Consider the following 27,574-nt stretch of genomic DNA (forward strand, 5'->3'; position numbering starts at 1 on the left):
TTCCATATTCCTTTGCACCTCACCATTTTCAATGTTTAAGAAAGTGAAAGGCATATTATAAAATAATACTTCCTGACATGCTTGACATTGAGTGATCAAAAAATTCATATCTCAGATTTTTATTCTGTAATAAAGAACAAAAACTTACTTGCTTGTCAAGGAACTGGTGAGATTTACCTAGCCTCTTTTACATATTGGGCAGCAAGCATGTAGAACATAACAGCCGAGAACCGAGTGATTAATGCAGCAGACTGTGGACATCAACTCCAGTGAACCCACTTTATTGTAGAATGCTTCTAGACTAAAACTTAATAGGCACTTTCCGTGTTTTCTTTCAGTCAGCCTGCTGAGTACAAGAAGCGTACAGGTTTAGATAGATTCATTGTATCATTTGGAGTGTTCTAATCCAGAGTTTCAAATTTAAGATTTGAACAGTTCAGATCCATGCGACTTTATAGACAAAGATGGGAAGGCAATATTTCTGGGGAGATTATAGGCATACTTCACAAAATCTGGTATTCAAAGATCTGACTATTAAAACTTCTTATATAAAAGCAACATATTATGGCCATTATTTCCATGCAATGGAAAATGCAGGATTTCCAAAAATTAAAGAACTGAAATCTTATCCCGCTGACATCTCACACAATGTAAGGTGCCAAAAAACGTTATCTGTGGTTCTTTTCAGAATCTCGCATGATAAATATAGCATCAGCTTTGTCCAGGAGGTAAGAAAAGAATCCTGCCACAAGGCAAAAGAGAGTAGTAATATAAAAGTCAACAGACCTGATTTTCCCCAATAAAGGTGCAATCAGCCACCATCAACTAAATAATCCAGACATGGATCACTTGCGCCGTTATGTGTACACTGAAAGTAAAAAAATGAAAATAACAAAATGAACCTCTTACTGAGGCTTTCTCAACAATTCTGTTGGTGTGAATCAAGAATTACTTTACATGATATTATTCAGTTATTTTCAGAAATTGGCTTAATTATTTTGTTGGTATGTTGCACAAACTCTATTACTGGCAACAATTTACCTGACTATATTGGCTTTATTGTGACATTAGCTTCTTTTTATTGCTTGTCATTGTATCAGGCATGGAGTAGAAAAGTTCTCATCATTTAGAGCACTTTTCCTGGAATCAAGCATCCCGAGTTCCAGGACTGAGTTCAAATCCTGTCATTTACTATCATGTTCTGTTGGTTTGACTTTGATGAATCACTAATTTTCTTAACATCCACTAATTGTTCTTAGCATCCACTTTGTCATCTGTAAAATGAGAATAAGAGTAAAACTATCTTTAAGGCGTGTGGTAAATATTGAAGACAGTGAATCTGAAAGCCCTCTGTAAACTCTTAAAAAAATAAAAACCTACATATGTACAGCATGATATTACTATTACCACATGGTCAAACCTTAAGCCCAGAGGTTACCATTTTTTTTTCCTGTTTACTCCTAAGATAAAATTCTATTTGCAGTGGGTTGAATCATCGCTTATTTAATCAACAATGGTTGAATTATGTTGAATCAAAAAGATATGTACAAGTTATATTCCCTAGGACTTGCCAATGTGACTTTATTTGAAATAACACGTTATAGATGTAATTAAGGATCTTGAGATGAATGATTCCAGATTTAAGTTGAACACCAAATCCAAGGATTGGTGTCCTTATGAGCGTAAGGCAGGCAGAGAAAGAAGACACAGAGAAACAAAAAGCAGAGACTGGAGTTATGCATCCCTAAACCAAAGAACAGCAAGCACTGAGGCAGCCACCAGAGCTCAAAGAAAAACATTGGGTGGATTTTCCCTCGGAGTCTCACAAGGAACTAACTTTAAAAACACCTTGATTTTAAACTTCTAGTCTCCAGAACAGAGGAAGAATCAGTTTCTGTTGTTTTAAGCTACCTAGTGTGTGGTAATTTGTTATGGCAGCCCCAGGAAACTAACAGAATGGCAACTGGGATGTTGTGTGAAAAACTAGTTTACTGAATGTACTCTGCATTCAAAGTTAATAATTAAGAAAAAAATGGCTCCAAAATGCTTTCGAAGTACTTTCACATTTAAATAGAAGGATGTGAACCTGTTTGGCATGATTTCACTGAGGAGAAATAATACAATTTGAATATTAAAATTTGTTCCCCTTTCAAAATATCAAGTAGGATGAGCTTCAGTTCTAAAAGTTACATTTCATGTTTGAAATACTAAGTTATATTCCATTGTTGAAGTTTAGGCAAAAATGATTTAGAGAAATTTAAGTTTCTTTTCAACTCCTTCTGGGGTAAACAATATGTATGTTCATAGGTACATTTTGGTATGTACATATATCCCAAACGTTACATTTGTTTTACTTATTTGGCACTGTATTATTTACAAAAATAATTTTGAAAGCTATATCTTTAGATTATACTATTTTAACAATATATTCATTAATATGTTAAATATTTAAAATACTTTATACATATTTATGAGCATAAAATATGACCTACTAATGTTTCTTAATGTAAAACTTAATTTTTCTGATAAAATGAATCAGAAAAATACTTCTTACATCTTCCATAGTAAGTCGTGGTCCTGATTCTGTCTTCAATCTTGAAAGAACTGACACATCAATTAGATGGCAAAAGTAAAGAGAGATCAGCTCTTTCATAGTTTACTTTTTCTTATCTTTTCTTTTTAACTTGGATTGGCAGTTCTTGCCAACCTCATCTCATTTAGTTTTACCTGCTTACTAAATTAGGGAGAGTGGGGGTAAGAGTGGTCCAGAAAGATAGTCTGCAATCATTCAGCTAAAAGCACTACAAAAGTTTTCTATTCTTCTGGATAGAGGAGGAATTGTGACCTGAACCATTATACACGTAAGGAAACAAAGATACTCAAAAATTCCTGGAAATGGATTTGTTTGAAAATCTTGTCAACTCAAAGTAGTTTTCTGGAAGATATCCAGGCCTGTGATTGAGCCTCACCTCTGCTTTTGATTACCAAGAGGAATTAGGCCAGGGGTTCTTAATCTTTTTTGTTCCATGTACTTCTTTGGCAGTTTAAGGAGGTCTTTGGATCCTGTTAATGAAATATGATGGGGGTTTTTTTTTCTCTCTTTGCTTCTTTGTTTTTAATGTTTTATTTTGAAATAATTATAGACGTACAGAAAATTGCAAAAACAATTCATAGGGTATACCTGTTTGTCACCCAGCTTCCCTCTGTGTTGTCATTTTATGTAACTGTGGCAATTAGTGTTGATACAATACTGTTAACTATAGAACTTATTCAGTTGTCATCTTTTACATGTAATTATTTGCTTGTATGTGCATCTTTCAGTATTGGTGATATTGACTTGGAATTTTCTGTCTCCTTCTACATTTCTCATATGAGATCTATATTTATCATGTAGCTATGTCTTATGACTTATATTATCATAATATCTTCCTAACATCATCTCTGTAGTTACTTCAGGTCTGTAAACACTGATAAAAATTTATTAACAAAGTGATGGCAGAAAGTAAAAAAATGAAAGCACAGATAAAATATTCAGTGTATCTGTATTTTTGGAATACTTGGTAGGTACAAAGAGCTTTTTGCTAGGAAAAGGAGATTCTCTGCCAAAGAAGGAAAATGCAGTTCTCATGGCAAAATGCATTAGAAATAACTTACCCCCAAAAGAGGATAATATCATAAGTTTATTGCAAGAATCTATCATTCTTTTCATGATACTTAGAAGTTTTGAAGTAAAAGAATATTGTGATTGAAGACTTGAATTTCAGTTCAAATTTTGGCTCTATGGCCTTAGGTAAATCACTTAACCTTTTGAAGTCTCAGTGCACACGACTCTAAAAGAGGAAATCAGGCATTCTTCAGGGTATTTTCAAGTATAAAATGCTATGAACACAAAATAATTTTTTCATAGTCTATGACAAGAGTCTTTCAAAACTATTAAAGAAGTAACTTTTTCTTTGGACTCTCCAGTCCTTTTGTATTGTGTCACCTTAAATTAGGTCTCACTGGATTTCTAGTTGGTTCTGCATCCATTGTTTAAATGGCCCACCATTTTATCCTATTATCTCATTTGCCTTTTTTTTTTTTTTTTTCATTTTGAGACGTAGTCTCACTTTGTCACGCAGGCTGGAGTGCAGTGGCGTGATCTCTGCTCACTGCAAGCTCCGCCTCCCGGGTTTACACCATTCTCCTGCCTCAGCCTCCCGAGTAGCTAGGATTACAGGTGCCCGCCATGACGCCTAATTTTTTGTATTTTCAGTAGAGACAGAGTTTCCCCGTGTTCGCCAGGATGGTCTCGATCTCCTGACCTCATGATCCACCCGCCTCGGCCTCCCAAACTACTGGGATTACAGGTGTGAGCCACCACGCCCAGCCTCATTTGCCTATTTTTGAACCATGATGTGCTTTTAACAAGTATTTCCCAAATATATTTGATTACAGAACCTCCCACCTACTTCTAACCAAAACCTCTAAGCAAGCCACTTTGGGGAACACTGCCCTCCCTCTTTATCCTCCAGCATCAAAACATTTTTATTTTATATCTCTATCCCACTCAGTCTCCTTTTACAGAAGATATTTGATATAGGTTTCTTTCTTTTAGTCTGATATGGGAAAGAGGTGCCAATACTTCTACTTACAGTTAACTTGATTTAAAAAATTATATGCTCCCTAAAGAAAGTATAATAGAGCAACTTGTTTTTCATTGTTGGTATTCTATGTAATGTGATCTGCAGGATTTTTTTTTTTCAATTTTATAACTTTATTTGATGTATTTGATGATCAGCGATTAGTTCTCATCCACATTGACTGTCTGTAGATTTTTGAAAGTGGTAACAGGTACATAGGTAACCAAAGTATAGAGCTTATTTGGTGAATCTTCATCCTCATTACGTTTTCTGGACAGCTGCACACGGATTCGGTATGGGACATTCCTTATTCCTTTGGCCCAGAGGGCTCTGTTGAGCCTGGTATCAATGCGCACATCTGGAGTTCCCATCTCCTTCATGGCAAATTTCCGAATCTCTTTGAGTGCCCGAGGGGCACGCTTCTTGAAGCCCACTCCATGGATGCGCTTGTGAATGTTGATGGTGTATTCTCGGGTCACCACCTCGTTGATGGCAGAACGGCCCTTTTTCTTCTCGCCACCCTTCTTTGCGGGAGCCATTCTGCAGGGTCCAAGTTGGAAAGGAATGATCTGCAGGATTTTGACTAGGTAAGTTCCAGCTTCCTTCACATCACATAAAAGGGTCTGTTGGTAGATCATCTACGTTATCCTACCATTTTTATTTATCATATTGATATTTTTGTTATGTAGCTATCATCTTAGGAAACATTTTACTTTCACTTTTGACATTTTAAAAATCTGATTCCATTACATTTTATTAAGTAACAAAATCTGTTCTTTTGTCTTTGTAGAACAAATTAGACATTTTTATAAAGACAATTCTCATTTGCTTTCTTTGCTTTTCCAATAACTATGTTTGTCACTTAACACTGGTGACATGCCTGACTTGGGCTTGAGTTTCTCCTTCCACATTTTGCATAATACTTTTGAGTTTTCCATCTGGTAGATTTATCTGACATCTATCATAGTGGCCTCCTGACAGCACCTTTACAATACTATTACTGTAAAACTCGATTATATATACTTTATATCCTATCATTCTCACAACTACAACAATCTTCTAAAAATTTGACTTTCTAGCCTCAGCATAGATACTCTGGCTCCTGATGGAAAACACTATAATTGTTGTGTCAACTAGAACATACATATGATTGTCATCAACTCTGTAGCTATAAGACAACTCATATTGATTGGACATTTTCTTTCCTCTACCATCTCCCTAGTTTCTCAAATCTTTCTGAGACCTACACACGGTGACTGGCATTATTGTTTACAACCTCTTGGAGGCATAGAAAGAGTAAGTGGCTCACGAATCACTCAGCAAACCTGGAAATCATCAATTCTCCTGTGTTCTAAACAAAAAGTCTTAACTGTACTATCTTTATACTACCACACCTCATATGAGACAAGTCATGCTTCATGTATGAGAATAAATTTCAGGTCCTAAGACACTCATACCTTCTCAAAGCTATATGCCCTACAATTACAACTCCAGCAAAGCAATATCTTTAAGTCTCTGCTCAAAGTCTGCCAACGGGGCCACGTTTATTTTTCAGATTATTACTTTAACTCTTTACATCATCTTCCTACCTCTACCTTAACTTGTTTGTTGACTACTTTTACCCTCACACAATCTGTCACTCCACTGGCTTCCTTGATGTTCCTTAAACATGCCAGGCATAGTCCAACCTCAAGGCCATTGTACGGGCTGTTTTCTCTGGATCATTTGTTTTCAAGATTTTTTGTCTTAAGATATTCAAATGTCACCTTCTCAATGAAGCCAACCTTGACTATTTCCTTTAAAATCATAACTCTTCTCCCACTTCAATTCTCCATACGTTCCTTTTGTTCATAGAACATGTCATATTTAATATGCTGTTATTTGCTTATTTCTTATGCTTGTTATGCATCATCTGTTTCTTTCAACTAGAAGGTAAGCTTCTCAATTGTAGGAATTGTCTGTTTTGTTTGTTGCTATATCCACAGCACAATAAATACCAGTTGAATTAATGAATATACATTCTGCCAGTCTCTCTATAGGTTTGCAGACACCAACTATCCCTTCAAATTAGGCATTAGGATGTTGTCTGTCTTTCCTAACGGAGAAGGTTAATAATCCTGGGGCTCCCTCAAAGAAAAGGTGGCAGAACAATAGGCTCACTTTTGCAACTGGAGGGAAATCCAATTTAAAAACCCACCATATTCTAGAATAGAATATAGTTTGATTAAAAAAAAATTGAAAATAATTTAAAAGCCTCCTGGTCAGCATTACTTTGATCAGCTGATATGTCTATATAATGTTGCTCTTCTTTTCAGCTTTGAAATTGTAAAATATTCTTCCCTGGCTACAAGTCTGAGAAAAATAGTATCTAATTGCTATTTCTCTTTAGAGTGATCAAGCTACAGGGAAATTCACTTGTAGCATTCTACTTTTACATTTCTCTATAACTAGAAATGTTTTTAACTTAAAGGGCTATTTTACAAATGTCTAACATTCTATCATTAGATATATTTATATATATGTCTATTCATTTGGTATATGTGCATGCGTGTCTGTGTGTTTTTGGTGAATTTGTGATTTAAACAGTGTTTGTTTCAGTGCCTGGGAGAATGTTTTAATTGTTTTCCTCCTAAAAGGATGCAAACTGTGTTCAGAGAGGTGGTGCCTCACTTCTTGTACAAGATGCAGTGTTCAGGGTCTACCAACCATCATAGAATAAGATTTCTAATCAACCTGGAGAGTGATTACTTCACAGCAGGTGGGATATATTTTAAGGCCTCTTTGCTTCTTTTTTTTTTTTGGAGTTGAATAAGAGTGGGTAAAAAAAGATGGCCCCTTAGGTGTTATCTGAACAAGCTCAATCTAATAGAGTTCTCCCTTTTATCATTTTATTTCCTTAAAATGTTGGCTGGACACAAAGGGAACTTCATTTGGTGTAGATTGCCTAGAGAAGATGCTAATTGAAGACAGTGGTATTGTGTAACAATTCACTGGCTCTGTCAGCGGTTCAATTGTTGCTTTACTTGGAAAATTAGAAATGGGAAGGTTGGTTTTTGGATAAGCACTTGAACTTTTCAGGATTTGTGTTGAGCACTGAAAATGGAAGCAAGGAAGTCAAAGAATAAGAAGAGGACGAAAGACACAGACATATCTCAGGAAAACAATCTGGTTACAAGAAGTGACTTGCTAATTTTCTGAGTACTACCTTTGTGTTCTTCCTGAAGTCTATTATCAAGTAAACAAAATGGGAACTGACTCATTCTGGTGTTTCATAAAGCTTAAAAACAAATCTCTCTCTTCCCTTCTCTCTCTCTTCCTCCTGTTACAGACCACAGGCTCTTGGTCACACTCCTTCTCTTTTTCTTTTGTAAGCTAACAAGAAAATTGACTTTATTTCAAGATGTAGAGTCAAGTGGAGTAACAGCACTCTCTGAGATAAGCATTAGGTGTTCTTTCAAGCTCTTTCACAGTACATCTCATTTTCTTGAAAAGTCAGGTTAAATTAGCTAAATAACAATAAGAGGAATGCCCTCAGTTTGAAAGTCAATTGTAGTGATTCTGAAGCATTTTTACAATGGTAGTGAATTAGGAGAGATGTTGGATTTACTCCCTAAAACGTGACACTGTTTTTACAAAGTAAACTTTGTAAAAGTCTGGTGTGCTGGGCTAACAAATACGCCTTCTTGTGAGTTTCTACATGAGCAATATGAGATGACCATACTCAGGGGTTAGGTGGAGGGAGGGCATTAGAAAGGCTTGAGAGAGGGCAATCTTTTCCCTATGGTGCCTGAAAACAAACACAATTCTTTGTTTTTGAATAAGGACTGACAGAGCTGTTCTGTAGAGGTTGAGATAGTAGACATTTTAGGCTTTACTGGTCTTATTACTAGAGGTGGTGAATATCTGAGTTACTAGCAGCGAATCTGTAAGGGTCTGCAGCAACCTCAATTCTTGCCTCCTCAGAAGAAAGAATTTGACTGTGGGGTATAAGGCAGAAAAAGAGATGGAGCCAAGTTTTAGAGTAGAAGTGAAAGTTTATTAAAAAGCTTTAGAGCAGGAATGAAAAGAAAGTAGAGTACACTTGGAAGAGGGCCAAGCAGGCATCTCAGAGTACAAGCGTGGGGTTTGACCTTTGACTTGGGTTTGATATGCTGGCATACTTCCAGAGTCTTGCATCCTATTTCCCTTGATTATTCCCTTAGCGTGAACTGCTCGCATGTGTGGTGGTGGGCTAGCCCTTGGGAGGTGAGCATGCACAGTGTGTTTAATGGAGTTGTATGCATGCTCACCTGAGCCATTCTCTTCTTTTCCAGTGGAATGCCCCTAGAAGCTCATATACCAGTTAAACTTTGCCATTTTGCTGCTTAATGGCATGCTCGAGCCCACTTGCCCAATTCCTGAGATCTTACTGGTGAGAGAAAGGACTAGCTGGATTTCCTAGGCCAACTAAAGTATCCCCAAGTCTAGCTGGGAAGGTGACTGCATCCACCTTTAAATAAGGGGCTTGCAACTTAGCTCACACCTGACCAATCAGGTAGGAAGGATAGCTCGCTAAAATGCCAATTTGGCAAAAACAGGAAGTAAAGAAATAGCCAATCATCTATTGCCTGAGAACACAGCAGGAGGGACAATGATCAGGATATAAACCCAGGCATTCGAGCCAACAGCGGCAACCCCCTTTGGGTCCCCTCCCTTTGTATGCGGGCTGTGTTTTCACTCTATTAAATCTTGCCAACTGTACTCTTCTGGTCGGTGTTTGTTAGGGCTCTAGCTGAGCTTTTGCTCCCCGTCCACCACTGCTGTTTGCCTCTGTGGCTGACCGTCACTGACTTCCATCCCTCTGTATCTGGCAGGGTGTCCACTGTGCTCCTGACCCAGTAAGGCACCTGTTGCTGCTTCTGATTGGGCTAAAGGCTCGCCATTGTTCCTGCATGCCTAAGTGCCCGGGTTTGTCCTAATGAAGCTGAACACTAGTCACTGGGTTCCACAGTTCTCTTCCGTGACCCATGGCTTCTAATAGAGCTATAACACTCACTGGCATGGCCCAAGATTCCATTCCTTGGAATCCGTGAGGCCAAGAACCTTGGGTCAGAGAACACGAAGCTTGGAAGTGGCCTGCCGCCATCTTGGGAGCTGTGTGAGCAAAGACCCCCGGTAATACTGGGAAGTTGTTGATCACCAGTTTCAGGTGTTTTGATCCATTGGGGAGACTGCCATTCCTTGATGGTGGCTGTGACCAAATTTATTTGAAATATCAATCTGAAAAAAGAAACAAAATTAATATAGTACTACGTTAATGTAAGTAGAGAGTTTATTTGGGCCAAGTTTGAGGACTGCAACTCATGAGACATAGATTCAAGTTGCCCTGAATATATATGCTCGATAGTGTAGTTACAAGTGACTTTTTAGGGAAAAACATTTTAAAGTTGATGTAAGCTTTTGACTGTTGTATTGGCTTGTGAACCCAAAAGTATCTGAGACAGGTCTCAATCAATTTTGAAAGTTTATTTTGCCAATGTTAAGAATGTGCCCATAACACAGTCTCAGAAGGACCTAATGTCATATGCCCAAGGTGGTCAGGGTACAGCTTGCCTTTTTTTTGTTTTTTGAGACAGAGTCTCACTCTGTCACCCAGGCTGGAGTGCAGTGGTGCAATCTCAGCTCACTGCAACCTCTGTCTCCCAGGTTCAAGCGATTCTCCTGCCTCAGCTTCCCAAGTAGCTGGGACTACAGGCACGCACCACCACACCCAACTAATTTTTGTATTTTTAGTAGAGACGAGGTTTCACCATGTTGACCGGGATGGTCTCGATTTCTTGACCTTGTGATCCACCCACGTCGGCCTCCTAAAGTGCTGGGATTAAAGGTGTGAGCTACCACACCCAGCCAGCTTGGTTTTATACATTTTAGGGAGCCAGAATACATCAATACATGTAAGATGTACATTGGTTACATATGGAAAGGCAAGACAACTTGAAATGAAGGGGCTTCCTGTTCATAGGTAGATTTCAAAATTTTCTCATTGGCAATTGGTTGAAGTCAATAGAAAGGAACATCTGGGTTATGATGATAATGGGTTGCGGTAGTTTTATCATGCAGATGAAGCCTCTGGGTAGCAGGCTTCAGAGAGAATTGATTGTACATATTTCTTATCAGACTTAAGATCTGTGTTGATGTTAATGCTGGTCGGCTTTTCCTGGATTCCAAAAAGAAAGACGGTATAATGAGGCAATACAGCAATAGGTTTGGATAAAAGGGATATGATTTAATGGTAATGAACGGGGATTCTTAGGAAGCCCCGTTTGTTTCGATTATTCTGTTTCCCTACATCTTCAGAGATGAGGATGCTCCTTTCCTACAGATGTAGAACAGGTACCTCTAAGGGTCTTACTATCTGTTTCAAGTGAAGGTCAGAAAATCCTTCCTAGATTTTGTGACCTGCTTCAGAGGTCCCCTTCTTCCCTTGAAGGTGAGAGTAATCTTTCTGCTTCTGCTATTTTCTCAAATGTCACAGTGCCATAGTTTGGGATAGTACATCCTGAAACTCATCACTTTCAATAGAACATTTGATGTTCACTTGATTTTTTGTTTCATGTAATTCTCATATATCATGAAATACTCATTTTAAAAAAATTATTCAAAAATGCACAAACCATTCTTAGCTTGTGGACTCTATAAAACCCAAAATTTAGACAACACACCATGGTTTGCTAACCCTTGTTTTAAAGCTACAAACTGATATATGCCAAGGCTAGTGAATTTTATCAACACACTTTTACACTCTGTCTAAAGTGGATTTTAAGTTTTAGAAACATCAAATTTATTAAAATATTTGATTTATACTATGTGTAACAGGCATTATGGCTAGACTATAAGTAAATGTGATCCTAATCCCAAAGGATTTATCAGTCTCTAGTAGGAGACAGATACCTAAACAATTAAATATAATTCTAAACTGTAACAAAAGTAAGTATAAAGTATATGTAGAAACTTAGATTCAAGAGTGATTAATTTTAACTGAGAAGAATGGAGGACTCGGGAGACACTTCAGAGTTAATTGAGCAGGACCTTGTAGGACTGGAGTATGAATGAATGATTTCTGCCCACTAGACTGATTTGTTTACAGCTGTAGTTTCTAATATTCCATAGTTAAGGCAGTATTTGGAGCTTTAATATTAGTTTCAATTTATCTGCAATAATTGGATTGTTTTTCTTGGTGTAGATTTTATAGAATAAGCTATATTTTCCTGCCCAAATAGGATACAACACCAAAACCTTCCTGAAACCAGATCAAATGTTAACTCTCCTTGACAGAAATCAATCAGAACATCAGATGGGTAATTGTTTATATTCTGAAAAACAGCATAAACTATAATGGAAAGAATACAAAAGCTATAAACGAAATTGCAGAGGCAGTTTCTTCATTCAGTCATTTATTCATTCAAATACTTACTGTGATAAATGCCTAATAGGTGCCAGTGATGATTCTGGATGATGGAGATACAGTAGTGAATATAAAAATTTATTGAGTATGTTCTAGGATAAGACCAATAATATTATCAAAATACTAAGAAAGAATAAAAGGTGCTCTGAGAATTAATAAATAATAATAACCACCATGGAAACGGGATAGAGATGAGCTAGAAGCAGAACATCTTTGATAAGAGAGCCAGAGAAGCCTTTGTTGAGATGATATTTCATCTGAGACTTCAATGGATTTAACAACTCAGCTATGAGCAAACTTGGGGCCAGAGAATTCTGAGCCAAGATAATATTAGATTGAAGGGAAGGTGCTTGATAGTATTTTCCATAAACAAGAAGAGGACCTGATTAGAGAAATACATTTACTGAAAGATGGTTATAAACTGAAGTGGAAGATAATATTAATCTTTAATGGTATATTAAGTAGTTTTGATGTTATTCTCATTGCTTTGGGAATCTATTGAAGTGTTTCATGCAGTAAAGTGATATCTGATTTATAATTTTTAAAATCTGCCATTGTGTAGAAAATGAAATGTAGTGGAACAAAAGCAAAAGTCTCTTGCAGGTGACAGTTACTTCCCATTACAGTGAAAATGCCTTATACCAATTGTCTGCAGTAAGAATGGTAATAATTTTTATGCTTGTAAATCATTCTAAGTGTTTTCTTGAATTTTTGAATAGACAGAATTGGCCAACTTACAAAGAATAAATGTGCTCATTGGCAAATGGACCAATTTGTACATATGGGCCATTAACATTTATAAGAAGATGGGCTTACATCTATCATAACTAAAGCCTCACTGCAATGTTTATTGAAGTATATTACCAAGATTCTGGTCAGTGTCTGATTTTTAAGATATTTGTTGTATATCTTCTTTCAAAAGCAATTTTGCTAAAGAGCGATATATTCCTACCCTTAAGAGTGTGGTCTGCTTTTTAAAAAAACCCATCTTAAAGAATTAAATTTTCACAAATTTTGTGTAATCTATCTGAATGTTCTGCTTTTGTCCATGTTGCTGGCAAATGCCCTGATTCTCTTCTTGATGAATGAAACATTTAGCTGGCCAGCTGGTCCATTTCCAGTAGCATCTTTCGCTATGATGGGTGTCATTTCCATGCTCTCTCACCACAATTAAAGTTGTTTCGACAGTCCTCTTTAGCCATGTTCAGGTTTTTTCATAAGCCCTGCTCTTACAATCTCTACTAGCTTTTCAGTGCGTTGTGTGGTCAGTAAATGCTTGAATCAGTGATTCCAGAAATTATCTAATAATAGCTAATATGTGTGGTATGCTTATTAAAAGTCTAACAACAACCTCTTGAGGGAATTATTCTTATTTTCCATCCTTACAGATGAGGAAACTGAGGGTCAGAAATGTAAATAACTTTCCCAAAGTCTCACAACTAGTAAACTGATGGAACAGATACCTGCCCCTGTCTACCTCTTTGGCCACACCTTCAGTTATATTCCCTTTAGACTTGAGGCTTCCTCAGAACTAGGCCATGCAAAGTTCCCTGAACACACCTCTGGTTCACACTTCTGTGCCTTAGAACCAAGACACATTTTATGTGCATGCAACCTGTGCAGTTGCACAGATCTCACATATATGAGAGCCTTGTGCTTGATTGAATGCTGTGCTATAGTGATCTGGAAGTACTTAATAGTTTTATCTTTGAACATATGTTTTAATAATGAAGTTCAAAAGAACAAAGGGTCATGAGCAAGGAGGATAAATATGTATGTCCAACTTTGCTTTCAACTCTATTTGTCTACAGGGCAAATAGATACTTTCCTATATTAGCTAACCACATTGGCTAAAAATTATGATGCAGAAGAAAAGGGAAATATAGGGCCCCATAATTCCTTTTTCTTTCTATCTTTTCATTTAGCCTGAATACAGTGTTGGTAGAATGTGTGTGTATCAAGAAGTAAAATAAAAACAGATGAGTTAGGTTTTTGCAACCTTTCCATTCTTCTGATAAGAATACAGAATATATATGCACATATGATTTAAGAAATACAAAGTTTGTAATTCAGGGACCCCCTACATGAGTTAAATGCTCTTACATGTACATTTAAAACCGGTATTGCCATAAAGATGAGTGATATAACTCATAATTAAAAAAATTTTTTTTTGCTTAGAACAACATTAAATAAATAACCCCCCTGGCAAGTTGAGGGAAGGACCCTGAAAGAAAAGCTCTGTGCTTTATGTAATGTTCCTATATTGTGTTTGCCTTTCTATCTTTCCTACTAACTATAATGTGCTTATAGATAATGTGTTTCCCAGTCGTCAATTATTTATTCATTTAAAAATACAACTGAGTGTCTGCTCTGTGCCAGTCAGTAAGCTTTATTTATTTATTTTCATTCCCAGGAATAAGCAATGTGAAAAGAAACAGACGATAAATAAATATTTTGCAGGCAACCAAATGGATGAAGTAAATAGGAGTCATAAATGTAGCTGAGTGAAATCTAATCATTATCATGGCCTTGAGTGGAAAGAATACACTAAAAATACAGAAATATATTCATCTATAATGATTTTTATCAGTTTATCTGTACTTTTCAATTCACTGTCAGAGACTTCAAAGAGGTTTCTGGATGAGTTACCTCACAGTTACCCATGAGTCATCAAGTGGCAAACTTGGAAAAGTGATGGTAGAATCTTGGATGACAATGTCTGCTAGCAGAGAGGGAAGCACTTTCTGTCTTTCACCTCCACTGAGCTCAATATGGGCAAAGGGCTAATGAGAGCAAAACACCCAAAAAGTTATTAATGAGTAAGAAGGGGAGCAAAATTGTTATTAAAAAATGTCCTTAAAAAGTCCCAGAGCAAAACATCAGGCAGTGGAACATGGCTTGAAATGCTGTGATGGAGAACAGTAGATGTAGTAAGCCATATGCATGATCAGAACAGGGACATTTTGTTTTTGTTTTTCAGATCAAAGTGTCTAACAGTGGATGTAAAATAGATGTAATGTCTGTGTCCAACAGACATGATGTGGTTTTGAATTTAGGCACTGTAATTATAACCCAGAAGACTCTCTAAGAGTCTTCACGGGAAAATCATCACAGGAAGAAGAGAACAAGTTGCAGCAAAAGTTATAGTGGGGTAGCTGGTCAGTCTACAGTGATGCCGATGCCTGACTGGGGAATCTCTCGTGTGTATTGCTAAAATGTTTACCTGTATCCTGATGTCAAAGGAGTTAACAAAGAGCTTTGAATGGGATAATTAAAGGATTATCTGAGCAAAATGACAGAATTATGAGGTACAGTTTTAGAACTGAAGGAATTGAGATGAGCCAAGTAGATATTTTAGGAGGAACATTTTAATCAGAGGGAACAGTAAGTACAGTTCAGAAACTGCAAAGTGGACCAAGTGGTTGAAATGGGGTGAGTGAAGGTGAGATTTGTAGGCGATAAAAATCATGAAGGTAAATCCAGAGGAATCTGATCTGAGAGGGGCTCATAAATTGGGGGTGGAACTTTGATTTTTATTCTAATTGCAATGGGAAACCATTGAAGTGCTTTGAATGAATTAATGACATATCAGTTTTCTATTTAAGAAGGATAGATTTGGTTGCTTGGTATAGACTTAAAAGTAGAAGCAGAGAGTTTGGTGAGATGGTGGGACGTAACCCAGCAGAGATGTCATCTAGTCCATTGTACATGATTTGAATTGGAGATGAAACTATGGGCAAAAGGAGACCAATTAGAGAATTTTACAAGAAAAGAACGCACACAAACATCCAACAGAAAGATAATGTATTATGAATCTCTTAGATACAAGACTGGATTCAGTACTAAAATTATAATCTCCATCATAATCCTACAGGGGAAGTTAAGTAGTCCCCTATTACAGAATAGGAACATTGTGATGTAGGGAGGTTAAAGACTGTAACATGGTGGATTTGTTATTCTAAAACCTTCTATCATGACACCTAATTACTGCATCAACAATCAAAGAAAGTGGCAATTATGCTCCTCCAGCTGGGAATAAATTGACAACCAAAAAGTACGAACACCTCAAAAGTTTTGGAAATTCTCATCCATTCTCATGGGAATATCGTCGGGGGTGAGGGGTATAAATCTATGCATGGGTACATGGAACAAAGATACTCCTGGATTTCCCTATAAATTTCCCCCGACTGAAGTTGGCACTTTTCAACTTCTTAATAGCTCTATGCTTTCAAGAATAGATTAATTATGGGTTTAAGACAACAAACAAACAAATATAAAGGGCATAGCATGGATTATGTGGCTCCAAATTAGGTCTTTTATCTCTTTATAGAACTCTTCCCATTTTATAATTGGATATTTATTGTACTACTTGCTTAAGTTCTTTAAGGACAGGGACTTTGCTTTAACTACAGTTACAACCCTAATTTGTAGTACAGTATTTGATATATTTTCAGTACTAATGTGATATTCATTGAATGAAGTAACAGAAGACTATGACAAAATTCACTTGGGTTTCATGAGGTAGCCTGACTTTACCTTTCTTTGGTATTGTCCTTCCTTGTGAAAGAAATTCACATATGGATCCCTTCCCAATATTTTACTATTAAACTTAGACCAATGACAAGAAGAAAACTGAAAGTGCATTTTGAGGACTATGAAGGATAATCTTTCTAGAAACAAATGTAATAAGCTCTTTATGCATATTCCTTTTTATTCTTTAAGTAAATATTAAATTGGCACCATAAGCTTGAGTTCATTTCTATATTCCCCTTACATAAAAGAAGTGAAGCACCATGAGCTTGACCTCTTCATTTCTCTATCCTCTTACATGAACGAGGGCTTGGTTCATAGCCTCACTGGATATTCTTGGTAAATATTTTGTTAAATGAATGAGTAAATCCTGTTAGGATTATGTATTGATTCAAAGCTCTGAAAAATACAAAAGTTGTAAGGTGATAATAGGTTTAAAAAATGCAGCTGCTGTCAGGGGACAAATGTTAGTTTTTATATTGTTCCTTGCCTTCTAATGACAATCGTAGCACTTAAATATTTAGGTACTACTTTGGACCTGCGTGAACTTTGATATGTGAAATTCTCCTAGTTATAAGCAAAAGTTTGAATATAAGTTATTCAGAGAAAGAATAATAGCTGCAATAGAACAGTGTGGGCCTTGCAGAATTTTTTAGTAAAGTGAGAAAAAAAAAAAAAAAAAAAGCCTTTTCAAAGCCCAGCACTGGCTACTATGTATTTGACCCACTGTTTCAGCCCGCAATTTCAGATGTTGTGCAAACTCTAATAGAATATAACACCACCAAAAGAATAGTGTTCACTTGCTGAACCTTGCCTCTTGCTGATAGCAAAAAAAAATTTAGGCTGAGACTTCAGCTTCAAAAGACAAAACATGTGGGTTGCTTCTTAGCAGGAGTGAATCATACACATTTCAATGGAAAAATGGGAAGTCAGAGGTCATAATTGCTGTGGAATACATCTTAAGGAAGAATCAATATCAAAATGATCATTAAAGGTACCATGGAGTTCACAGGGGCCAGAGCAATAACACTTCAGGATGCTGAAAAAGAGGTGAGAGAGGAAAAGTTTTCCTGTGTGCTGGGTAAATGTGCTTTTATTTTTACCTTTGAATATAAAGCACAGTATTCTAAAATGGCAAAAAGTTATTAATAAAAATTAAAAGGGGTATAAAGATACAAATGTTCTCTTATTGAGTAAGATGGTCTTAATAAGTACTCATTACATAATATTCTGTTCTGAAGAACACACTTTCATGATTGAAGTGGATTTTATATGGAGTATTGGATAGTAAATGGGAGGAATTGGATATATCAGTTGAAACTCATGCTTGGTTGGTTGGTGCTACCATTCACTGAGTTAAGGAAAGGCAGGAAAATGAATTGATTCCTGTGAAAGATAAGAGGTTTTGGGGGCATGTTCTGGTTGGGGTATATTGTTTTGTTCATTACCCAATAACCAATGCCCAGCAATGACATGACATCTAGAAGTTTCTAAGTATCTATTTGTTAAATGAATGAATGATGTAAACAGAGCTGTTAAAGGCATAGTTTGAGAGGCTGGGGCTGAAAATATAGATTTGGGAATCGTTAGTACTTAGGTGATAATTCGTGGGAATTTAAAAAGAACACATAGAGATTATAAGAGCCAATGATAAACTTTTGAATTTATCTATGTTGCAGGCAACAATTTTTTTCTCTGTAGTCCCTAGAGTTGAACAGACACATTTCAAACCTCATTCAAGTTTAGGACTTTTTGAAAACGTTGGCATTGTGAGTAAGAGGATGTGCTTGGATAAAAATGTTGCCATTAAGAATGGAGAATGTGCTTGGAATCTTAGTCTTGTACATTGAAGAAGGATAAGAAAGAGAAAGAAGTAGAACCATAAGGTAAATATTTTGAGTCTCTATTGATAATGTGTGATTATAGCTTTCACAGCTATCTCATTTAATTGCTATATCAACAAAGGAAAGGAAGGCAGACAATAAGCTGGTACTTACCACCTAAGACTGTTCTAATTGGTCACACTTCTTTTCTGATTGGTATGTGCCCGTGCCTTGCTAATTGATAAATATTTTGAGTTTCACCCTGGGAGGCAGTGACCACATTTAATGAGGGAAATGAGGCACAGAGACTGAAAGTCCAAGGTTATAACATTTGTAATTATTTTAGCCTAGATATGAAATTACTGGGCATGTATGTCATCAAGCCAAAAGCAGCCCTTAACTTCTCTCTCTGAGCATTCAATTATTTCTCCCTTCACCAATGGCAGAGAAGAAACTTCTTAATAGAGGGCCAAGAACTCTGTATAAGTAGACGGTGGTCTCTGTCAAGTTCACCTCCTAGGCGAGTCTCTTCTTAGTGGGCCAGTGATTGTTTCTAGTTAGAGCTCCCCACAACATATCATAGGCATTGTTTAGTTCTGTGGAGCCATCTTGTATCCCATCTGGTGCACTCTCTTATGTCAGCCTTTAAGTTACTGAATCTAAAAAGCATGATTAAAACTGGCTTCCTTGTAGTTGCCCTCCAATAGGTATCAAATACATTTTAAACACAGAACTTTCTCACAAATTTATTTTATGTAACCAATATCTACAAAGCTGACTTTTGTTGTCTATCCCCTTTGAAGTCTAGAATTAATAAGTTTTAAATGAGTAGATAATCATGAAAGTAGTGTGTCAGCAAAATGCTGAATAGGATAGTTAAATGGGATCTGGAATTACTCCGATGGGGAATGTTCAGAGACAGAGATGACAGCTACTTAAAGGGACTCATTTAGGTAATTTAAATTGCTTGCATATTATCTTCTTTAATAATGAGCAACAAGTTGAAAGCCTAATGGAGCAGGCAAGACTAAAATCCCATTTCTGATGAATCCTTTGATAAATTGGCCCTATGTTTCGTATTCTTAAAAGTAGATAAGCAGACATTTTTTTGGAATTAGTTTTAACAAAACCATTTTGATTAAAATTTTCTTTGTTGAAACTTATCTCAATTTGTAATTAAAGATTTTTTAATAGTTAAAATCAAATAACAGAACACTAGATGTAGAGTCATTTTTCTTTGCAAGAGCTCATAGAGATATCCTTTTAAAATATTTCAGCTGAAATATCAGCTATAATGGCAATAACAGTATCACAAACACAATTTTAATTAACATTGTATTAATTAACAGCACATAGATTAGAATCTAAGAAAATGTATGTCCATGAGTTTATTTGCAGGTGTATTACTGAAAGTTTATCAATATTTTGGTAGTTTTAATTATTTCACAGAGATTTAGAATCTACTCATTAGAGTCTGATGAGCACAGGGACTATTTGGAGAAAGTGTGAGTTATATCCTGAAAATATCTCTAACATCAGTTCCAGTTGTGGCCTATAAATAGTATCAACCTATCTCCCTCCCCCCTTCCACATCTGATTATTCTGAGGACCAATATATTTTACTAAGTAAATGATTTTGTATTTTCTTTCTCCTCTTGAACTTCATCGGTTTAATCCAAGGTCTTATGTTCTCACTCTGTTATCAGAATTACTTCTTTTGCAAATATATTTTGTTTGTTTCTGACACTCAGCATTCCATTTCTCATTTTTTTGGCCTTTTTAACAAGGGCACCAAATTCCCCTAGCTACAATGATTTTTTTTCCAGTGGATATTTAGCCAGTCCTGGCCAATCAAAGTCTCCCTGCTCCCCACTCCCATCGCTCAGCGCAGCAGTTTGTTCAGGGATGGGACTGTCACTGAAATTGGTGCAATCAGACTGAACCTTGGGTTGTGTAGTCTAGTTACAGAGAAGAGGCACTCTCATCCTGCACAGAGTAGAACTTGGGAGGATGTGGCCCTGGAGCAGCTGGTAGCTGTCTATCCACTTGAAAGAGCTACGGAAAATGGACACTTTCCTTTTGGATTAGAACTTGAATATAGCTAGAGGTCTCTGGCAGCTTTCTTGCCACCAGGTGGAGCCTGAGCTAAAACCATCATGAAGGATAGCAGAGATGTCAGACAGAATGAGTCCTGGGAACCCAGTGTGAACTCAGTAACTGTTTCATGAAGTTACCCTCATGAAACAATTTTACTTGAGATTTCTGTAGCTTGTGACCAATGGATACTAACTGATCCATCTTTAGTCAAAAGTGCAGACTCCATATCACAATGTTCAAGTCGCTTCACAATGAGCATTTGATTACTCTCTTCAGTGTCATCAGTCACTCTGTTGCACAGCCATAAGGGTTCACTGCCAGACAGGCTGAACGTCTCACCATTTGCCCATCCTTTCATATTTTGCCTTTGTGTACGTGGTAAATTGCCACTCATTTTTTGACCAGCTCAAATATACCTTTTCCAATAATATTTCCTCTAACTCTCCAAGGAGGAATTATCTGTTCTCTTGATTCTCTAAGGATTTTGCTCATATTTTGGTTACTCTATATAGTAAGAAAAATTATTTATTACTCACTCTCACAACTTTTCCGATACCAAATATGGGTAGGGATTCCCACACCAACCAATTCTCAGCTGACACCTGTAGTGGCCTGCAATTTAACTCACTTCTTACACTAACTACCTGCAGTTATTAGCACAGACCCCACATAAAACTACACTCATTTCTCTCACTAGTCACAAGTCCGGAGCCTCCCGTACTGACAAGCTATTAAACAGGGGTTCTCACAATCCTCTCTTTGGGTTTGATAATTTGCTAGAATGGTTCACAGAACTCAGGAAAACAGTGACTTAATGAAACTGCCATAAAAAAAGCTTAAACAACAGGGTTAAGAGAGCTCCCAAGCTGTTGAACACATAGAGGTACTGTGAGGGTGGCATGCCCAAAGAGGGTATGGAAGCTCCATGCACTCTCCCTACCACATCTTACCCTACGCATCTCTGTCATTTGCCTGTGTCCTTTATAACACAATAGCATATGCATTGTATTGTATTTATGAACTGGAAACTGTGTGTGATTAAAGACACTGGAAGTTACAAGAATGCTATCAGAGTAGCAAGAAGAAAAGTCACTGAGTCTCTAATAATCTGTTGACAGTTTTAGACCTGAGAACATTTTGTGAATTAGGTTAAATGTGCTAACATTTTGAAGAAACTGGAGGATTAACTTTTAAGCTCATTAGATCTGCAAATGGCTAAGAAATAATGCCTAGCTACTAAAAATAGATCAATTTCTTTTTCCCAAAGACTTCAAATGGCATGTTTATTAAGTCTGCACTTAGATTTTTTTCCTTCAATTTTCATTTATGTTTATCTGGTTTTTGCCTTCTTTAAAACATTTCTGAAGTTGCCTGAACACAATGCAGAAATGTTGGCAAATGCACACTCACACCTGTAATTTCCTACCTTTGAAACAAATATTAAAATGGTGTTCATGTTTGATTGAGATACCTCTGGCTGGGGCTCAGAGTATGGCTATTCTCTCCAAATTGTTTCAATTTTTCATAACTAGGAATTTGGAGAAGTTAACAGACCTAAATTTAGGTAATAAGTTGTACTGTTAGTTAGGAATGGTAGTAGACTATGTGAATGATGACTTACAAAGGTCACAAGTGAAAATTAAGGGGCATGTGAAATGAACTTAAACTGAAAGAAGTTTCACAGGGAAATAGATACTGTACATACCACACATTTCTATTTATACTTACAGTTCTACTCATTTAAAATCAATGCCTTCTTTAAAAAAAAATTGAAAACAGTGTTTATCTAACAAGGTTGCTGGCACAGTACTTTCTAAAGCAAGAATTATTGATTTGTATTATGTATTTAAGTAGTAGGAAAACCTTTAAACTGCAGATTAAGACAGTTTTAACCCAGAATTCTTTTCTCCTGAATTGTACTATTTAGAATAAATTTTAGTTATATTCTCTACGTTATGTGAAACAATACTCCACTGGACTAATTCTTTCTTTGGGGGTAGGGGATAGCAAAGGATGTTTAGGCTTGTTTTTTTGGTATCAGCCATATGGGTGCAAATACATAAATTAAAGTCAGGTGTGGTTGGCTGTGGTGGCTGATGCCAGTAATCCCAGTGCTTTGGGAGGCTGAGGCGGAAGGATTCCTAGAGGCCAGAAGTTTGAGATATGCCTAGGCAACAAAACTAGACCCTCTGTCTTTACAAAAAAGAAAAAAAAAAATAGCTGGTGGCTATGGTATGTGTGTGTAGTCCCAGCTACACGGGAGCTAGAGGCTGCAGTGAGTTATTAATATGATTGTGCTACTGTGCTCCAGCTTGGGTGGCAGAGCAAGACTCTGTCTCTAAAATTTATAATAAATTTTGTAAAAGTCAGGAACATAATAAGCAGGTTGTTGTGACATCCCTTTTTCCCTTTGGCACAGCCTTCCCACGGACACCCTTCCCTGCTGCTTCCGTCAAAATCTTGGAGTGTGGGAGTCAGGAGTCACTTCTTGGCAGCTTCTCCCTGGGCTGCCAAATCTGCCTCTTTCTGATCAGCCGGAAATGGGGCTTGCTCCTTCTGGAAAGCTGCCAGTATTAATGAAATCGTGTTTGACTTTTATGGTTTTGTTCCTTTACTTGAGACTCAAGACAAATTTGAGATAGTGATCTCCTCTCTTTTTTCCCCTACACATTTCCCATGCTACACCCATGCCTGTATAATCCAGTTTAGTTTGAAGAGAGAGCATATACCTTTATAACAAAATAGCATATGCATTGTTTTTCCAACGAAAAGGAAAATAAAGGACACAGGCAAATGATGTATACATGTTTATTTTCTTGTTAAATGGATAGGATTTCTAGTTAAGTAGATAAATGATTGCATAAATGTATGAATGAAATAAAGGTTACACAACAATGAAAGTTATGTCAGTAAAAGAACTGCAGTACTGATAAATGGTTCTCCCAGATTGCTCTTTTGGTAAGGGAAAAATTTAACCCTAACTGACTGCAGATGTCTCCCTGCAACTCAGCCTTTGACATAGATCCTGAATGAACCACATGATGAGCTTTAAATAGTCTGCTTAAATTGATTAAGATGGTAAGTGTTTGCTGGCTTTTCCGAGAAGATTATAAATTATTTTTAGAAAAACACAGAAATTAGGTTGAGAAAGAGAGAGAGATGCTTCAGTTGGGCAAAGCTCTTTGCAGAAGTACATTAGAAAAATATATGTGATGAGGCCCATCTTCCCTGTGTGACTACAACAGTGGTTATATCTGGATAGCATAATTTCACATAGGTTTATTTTCTTCCTTTTTGTTTTCATATTTTATTAGATTTCTATGTTTTGCTTTTGCAATCAATGAAAAATAAAATTGAAATAAATATCTGCTGTTTGGTAAATAGTTATGAACAAAGATCTCATGGTTAAGAAATCCTGTTCTATATTTAGAATACTCTCTTAGTTTCAACTACAGAAATGACAATAGACAGGGTTAAGAAGAAAAAAATTTGGAGTATTTGACTTGAATAAGTAACATTTACTTTTGATATAAATTAAGTATAAATTACTAAAGTAAATCATTTCCCATTTAGTTATGACTCTAGGAGATAAAGGTTTAGGGCAGAGTTTCCCAAATTATGTTCAATAGATTATTAATATTCTGAAAGTTTGCTAGTAGGCATTCCTTAAAACTAGGATTCTATAATCACACGAGTTTTAGAAACTGGAACTTAATTGAACTTAAACAAAACCAAACAGGCTTATTTTACAGCTAGTTTCTCAGAGCCATTTCATGTAATAATATGCCTTATGATTCTCCAGGAGGAGATATGATGTGTACAGTTCCCTAAAGCTCTTTCACTAAGAACTTGTCTTACCCAGAATTTTCATTAACACATGGCATAATACAAGTTGTGGAAAAAAATATAATGGAAGGTTTCTGCTGCTGCATTCAAGTAGGACCTAATCCTGTGCAATGGTTGCTCGTTTCCAATTTTGCTTTCACATGGTTTTGGTTCACTTTTTACCATTACTTCACATACTCAAGCATAATATTATTTTTCCTGTTTTCCATTTATATCTGGGAGGGAGAAACAAGATACTTTTTAACTTTTTTACAGATAGGATATGTTGTTATGAATTGTACTTTCTCATAAGACGACACACCCAGATAATTTGTTTTTTTCTTTTTTTTCTGAGATGGAGTTTCGCTCTTGTTGCCCAGGCTGGAGTGCAATGGTGCAATCTCAGCTTACTCCAACCTCTGCCTCCCGGGTTCAAGCAATCCTCCTACCTTAGCTTCCTATGTAGCTGGGACTACAGGCATGCACCACCACACCCGGCTAATTTTTTTGTATTTTAAGTAGACACGGGGTTGCTCCATGTTGGTCAGTCTGGTCTCAAACTTCTGACCTCAGGTGATCTGCCCACCTTGGCCCCCACAAGTACTGGGATTAAGTACTGGGATTACAGGTGTAAGCCACTGCACCTGGCCCACTTATTATCATATGATAACCATAAAGAAGACTTTAATGGATACCTGTGTAAGCACCAGATCTTAGAAACAAAACATTACAGTCGAGGTGAATTCTCTAGTCCTCTCCTGATTCTCACCCATTAACTCCAAAAGTTGGCATTGTTGAATTTGAATACTTTAAATACATATCTTTATATTTCTAAGACATGAATGAATGGTATGGGTGGTATTTAAGGCTTACAATGAATTAAACCTTAATTATAATGACTTATGTCTTATAAATTATAATGACTTATAAATTATTTATCAATATTCCATTGGTTCCTGAGAAACATCTCTTTTCCAATGTTTGAATGTTCTTCTATACATGTTTATGATATATGAATATATGCTTTTATCCTCTTCATTGTTTCCACAGACCTATCAACTACTGAGAGGAATGTTTTAAAATCCATGTCCACGTGCAGAAACTTTCTTCATTTTGAATTAGTGTTGTCAGCTGCTTCTTGTAATTCTTTTTTGTCATTTAAAATCTATATTAAGTGTAATCTGTATGATTTAAAATTTTAAATGAGCTGTGTTTCCATTTATCCTCAGTAATTTTTTTCAAGTCTATTATGTTTGATAGTAGACTATATATAGCTATATCTGATTGTTACAGATCTTAATTTTTAATATTTCTGATTCTTTGTTTAAAACGTCTCTTACAGAGTGTAGTGAAAATATTTTTAATCCAATATGAAAATACCTATTTTTAACTGATAAATTTACTTAATATTTACTGTGTTTATCAATATACTTGCATTTAATACTACTAAACCTAGCTTTCAATATATATACTGCTTTTTCTTCTTCCTTTTTAATATTAGAGTACCTTATTTGAAATGCTTGAGATATTTATATATGTGTTGTTATACTGGTTTGTAAGTTATACCTTGATTTTTAATCAATAGCCATAAACATTTAACATGCATATTTAACTGTCTAAAGTAAATTAATATTCCTAAGCTGCTTCTGAGCAATTTAGTAATTTTTTTTTACCCCCAACAACTTTTTCAGTTTACATATTACTGTTTCTCAGTCTTTTCATTGTACCAGAACAATTTTGGTTTTAGCCCCCAAATTATTATTACCATTGCATTATACAGTTATCACTTGTTTGGATTCATCCACATATTTATGATTTTCTTAGGTCATCAATCTAGGTTGTCTTCTGTATTTTATTATTTCTGTTGACAGGCTACTTAAATTTATTTGTTTCTGTGATGGGTCTAGAGATTGACAGAGTAAAAACTAATTATTGGGTTTCTAAGTCATCTTACACTCAGGAAACTTCAGCTTAGTGCTCAAGCCTCCTCCTATCACAGACAAATCACTGCCATGCCATCCTCTAAAACTCTAAGAATTTAAAAGTGATTTAACCCCAAAAGTAGTGGATAATTTTGTTACTAGCTCTTCCCACCTTCACCTCCACCTCTTGCCTCCCATTCATGACTCCCCCATTCCTTCATTGACAATGTCAGATACAAAAGAAGTTCCTCTTCAAAGGTTTTGCTTGTTCAGCACCCTTGTTCTTTGTTCCCTACTTCTAAGGCCAAACAAACTTCCTTATCCTTTGTGCCTGTCTTAGTTTCAGTAAACAACCTTCCCTCTGGTTCTTATCTACAGAGATGACATCTGCTACCCACTGTATAAATTACTCCTACTGTTGCAACAGCTCTTCCCACCAAAAATGCCTTTCCCACCAGTGTAACCACCTTCCTGCACCTTTCAAGTTAGCCAATGGAGTTCAGCTTAGATTGTGCAGTTCAACTCCAGCCAGTGGAGGCAGGACAGAGGGACAAGCTGCATTAGGGATAAAAATCCCTTCCCTCCTTTGTTCGGTGTGCTCTCATCATGACCAGACTTGTGAGCAGCACTCTTCTGCAGTAGTAAATTTTGCCTTGCTAAGAAATCCTTTAACTGCTAGTTCTTTTTGTGACTCTAAGCTGTACTTCTAACAATTCTAGGGGTTTGTCTGGTCACCTCTTGGGAGAAGACACATCACACTGCCTCACTGCTTTGGCCTCAGGGGCTGGAGATCAAGACCTACCCATTGTGATGAATAAATCTGGGCTCTCAGCAATGCAGGGAGAAAAAGGTTTGCCTATCAACACTGTGGCAACCAGGTAATTCTGTGCACAGACCAAGGTAAGAAACTTTGCAGGGGCAAAAAAGTATCTCCTTGGTGGTTGGAGTATCTTGGAGGTTGAAAGTGCATGAATGGTAACAAGCACTACTGCTGTGCAAAGTGCGTGAGTCCAATCTGCAGTTCCATGGTCACCTTATACGGCTTAGTGTAGCCCTTCAGGGTTCCTGTCAGGGGTTTATACTGGCCTGCTAATGCTAAGAGGAACCTGAAATATTCCCTCTGGGGAAGTGACCAGAGAGGATGAAGCAAAAGAAGAATGCAAGGAACCTGCAGCAGGTGGGGTTAAACCTCTAGAGAAGGGAAGGCAAGAAATCTCTTGTATGAGGGATTGACCTTAACCAGTACCCAAGATTGGAAATACCCCAAGTAAGGCAGGGAGTAAGAAGGATAGAGCTAACAACAATCATATT

General features: G+C 36.7%; 1 long non-coding RNA gene and 1 pseudogene across 3 annotated transcripts in view; one reads left to right on the forward strand and one right to left on the reverse strand.

The window, feature by feature from the left end:
* The window catches only part of LOC103875873, a 68,070-nt gene that overhangs the window by 30,775 nt on the left and 9,721 nt on the right, over positions 1–27,574 (forward strand). The window contains exons 1-3 of one of the 2 annotated variants that reach the window (XR_634862.4): positions 12,278–17,646; positions 18,276–18,482; positions 26,983–27,163. This is a non-coding gene — a long non-coding RNA (uncharacterized LOC103875873). Of the gene's footprint in view, positions 1–12,277; positions 17,647–18,275; positions 18,483–26,982; positions 27,164–27,574 lie in introns of those variants that run through there. The other variant, XR_002515720.2, reaches the window with a different exon arrangement.
* On the reverse strand, positions 4,733–5,275 carry LOC101018497 (annotated as a pseudogene). Its single transcript, XR_634863.3, has one exon. The product of XR_634863.3 is annotated as a 60S ribosomal protein L31 pseudogene (transcript).

The sequence above is a fragment of the Papio anubis genome, chromosome 9 (genome assembly GCF_008728515.1).
Source record: "Papio anubis isolate 15944 chromosome 9, Panubis1.0, whole genome shotgun sequence".
NCBI classification, from domain to species: Eukaryota; Metazoa; Chordata; class Mammalia; order Primates; family Cercopithecidae; genus Papio; species Papio anubis.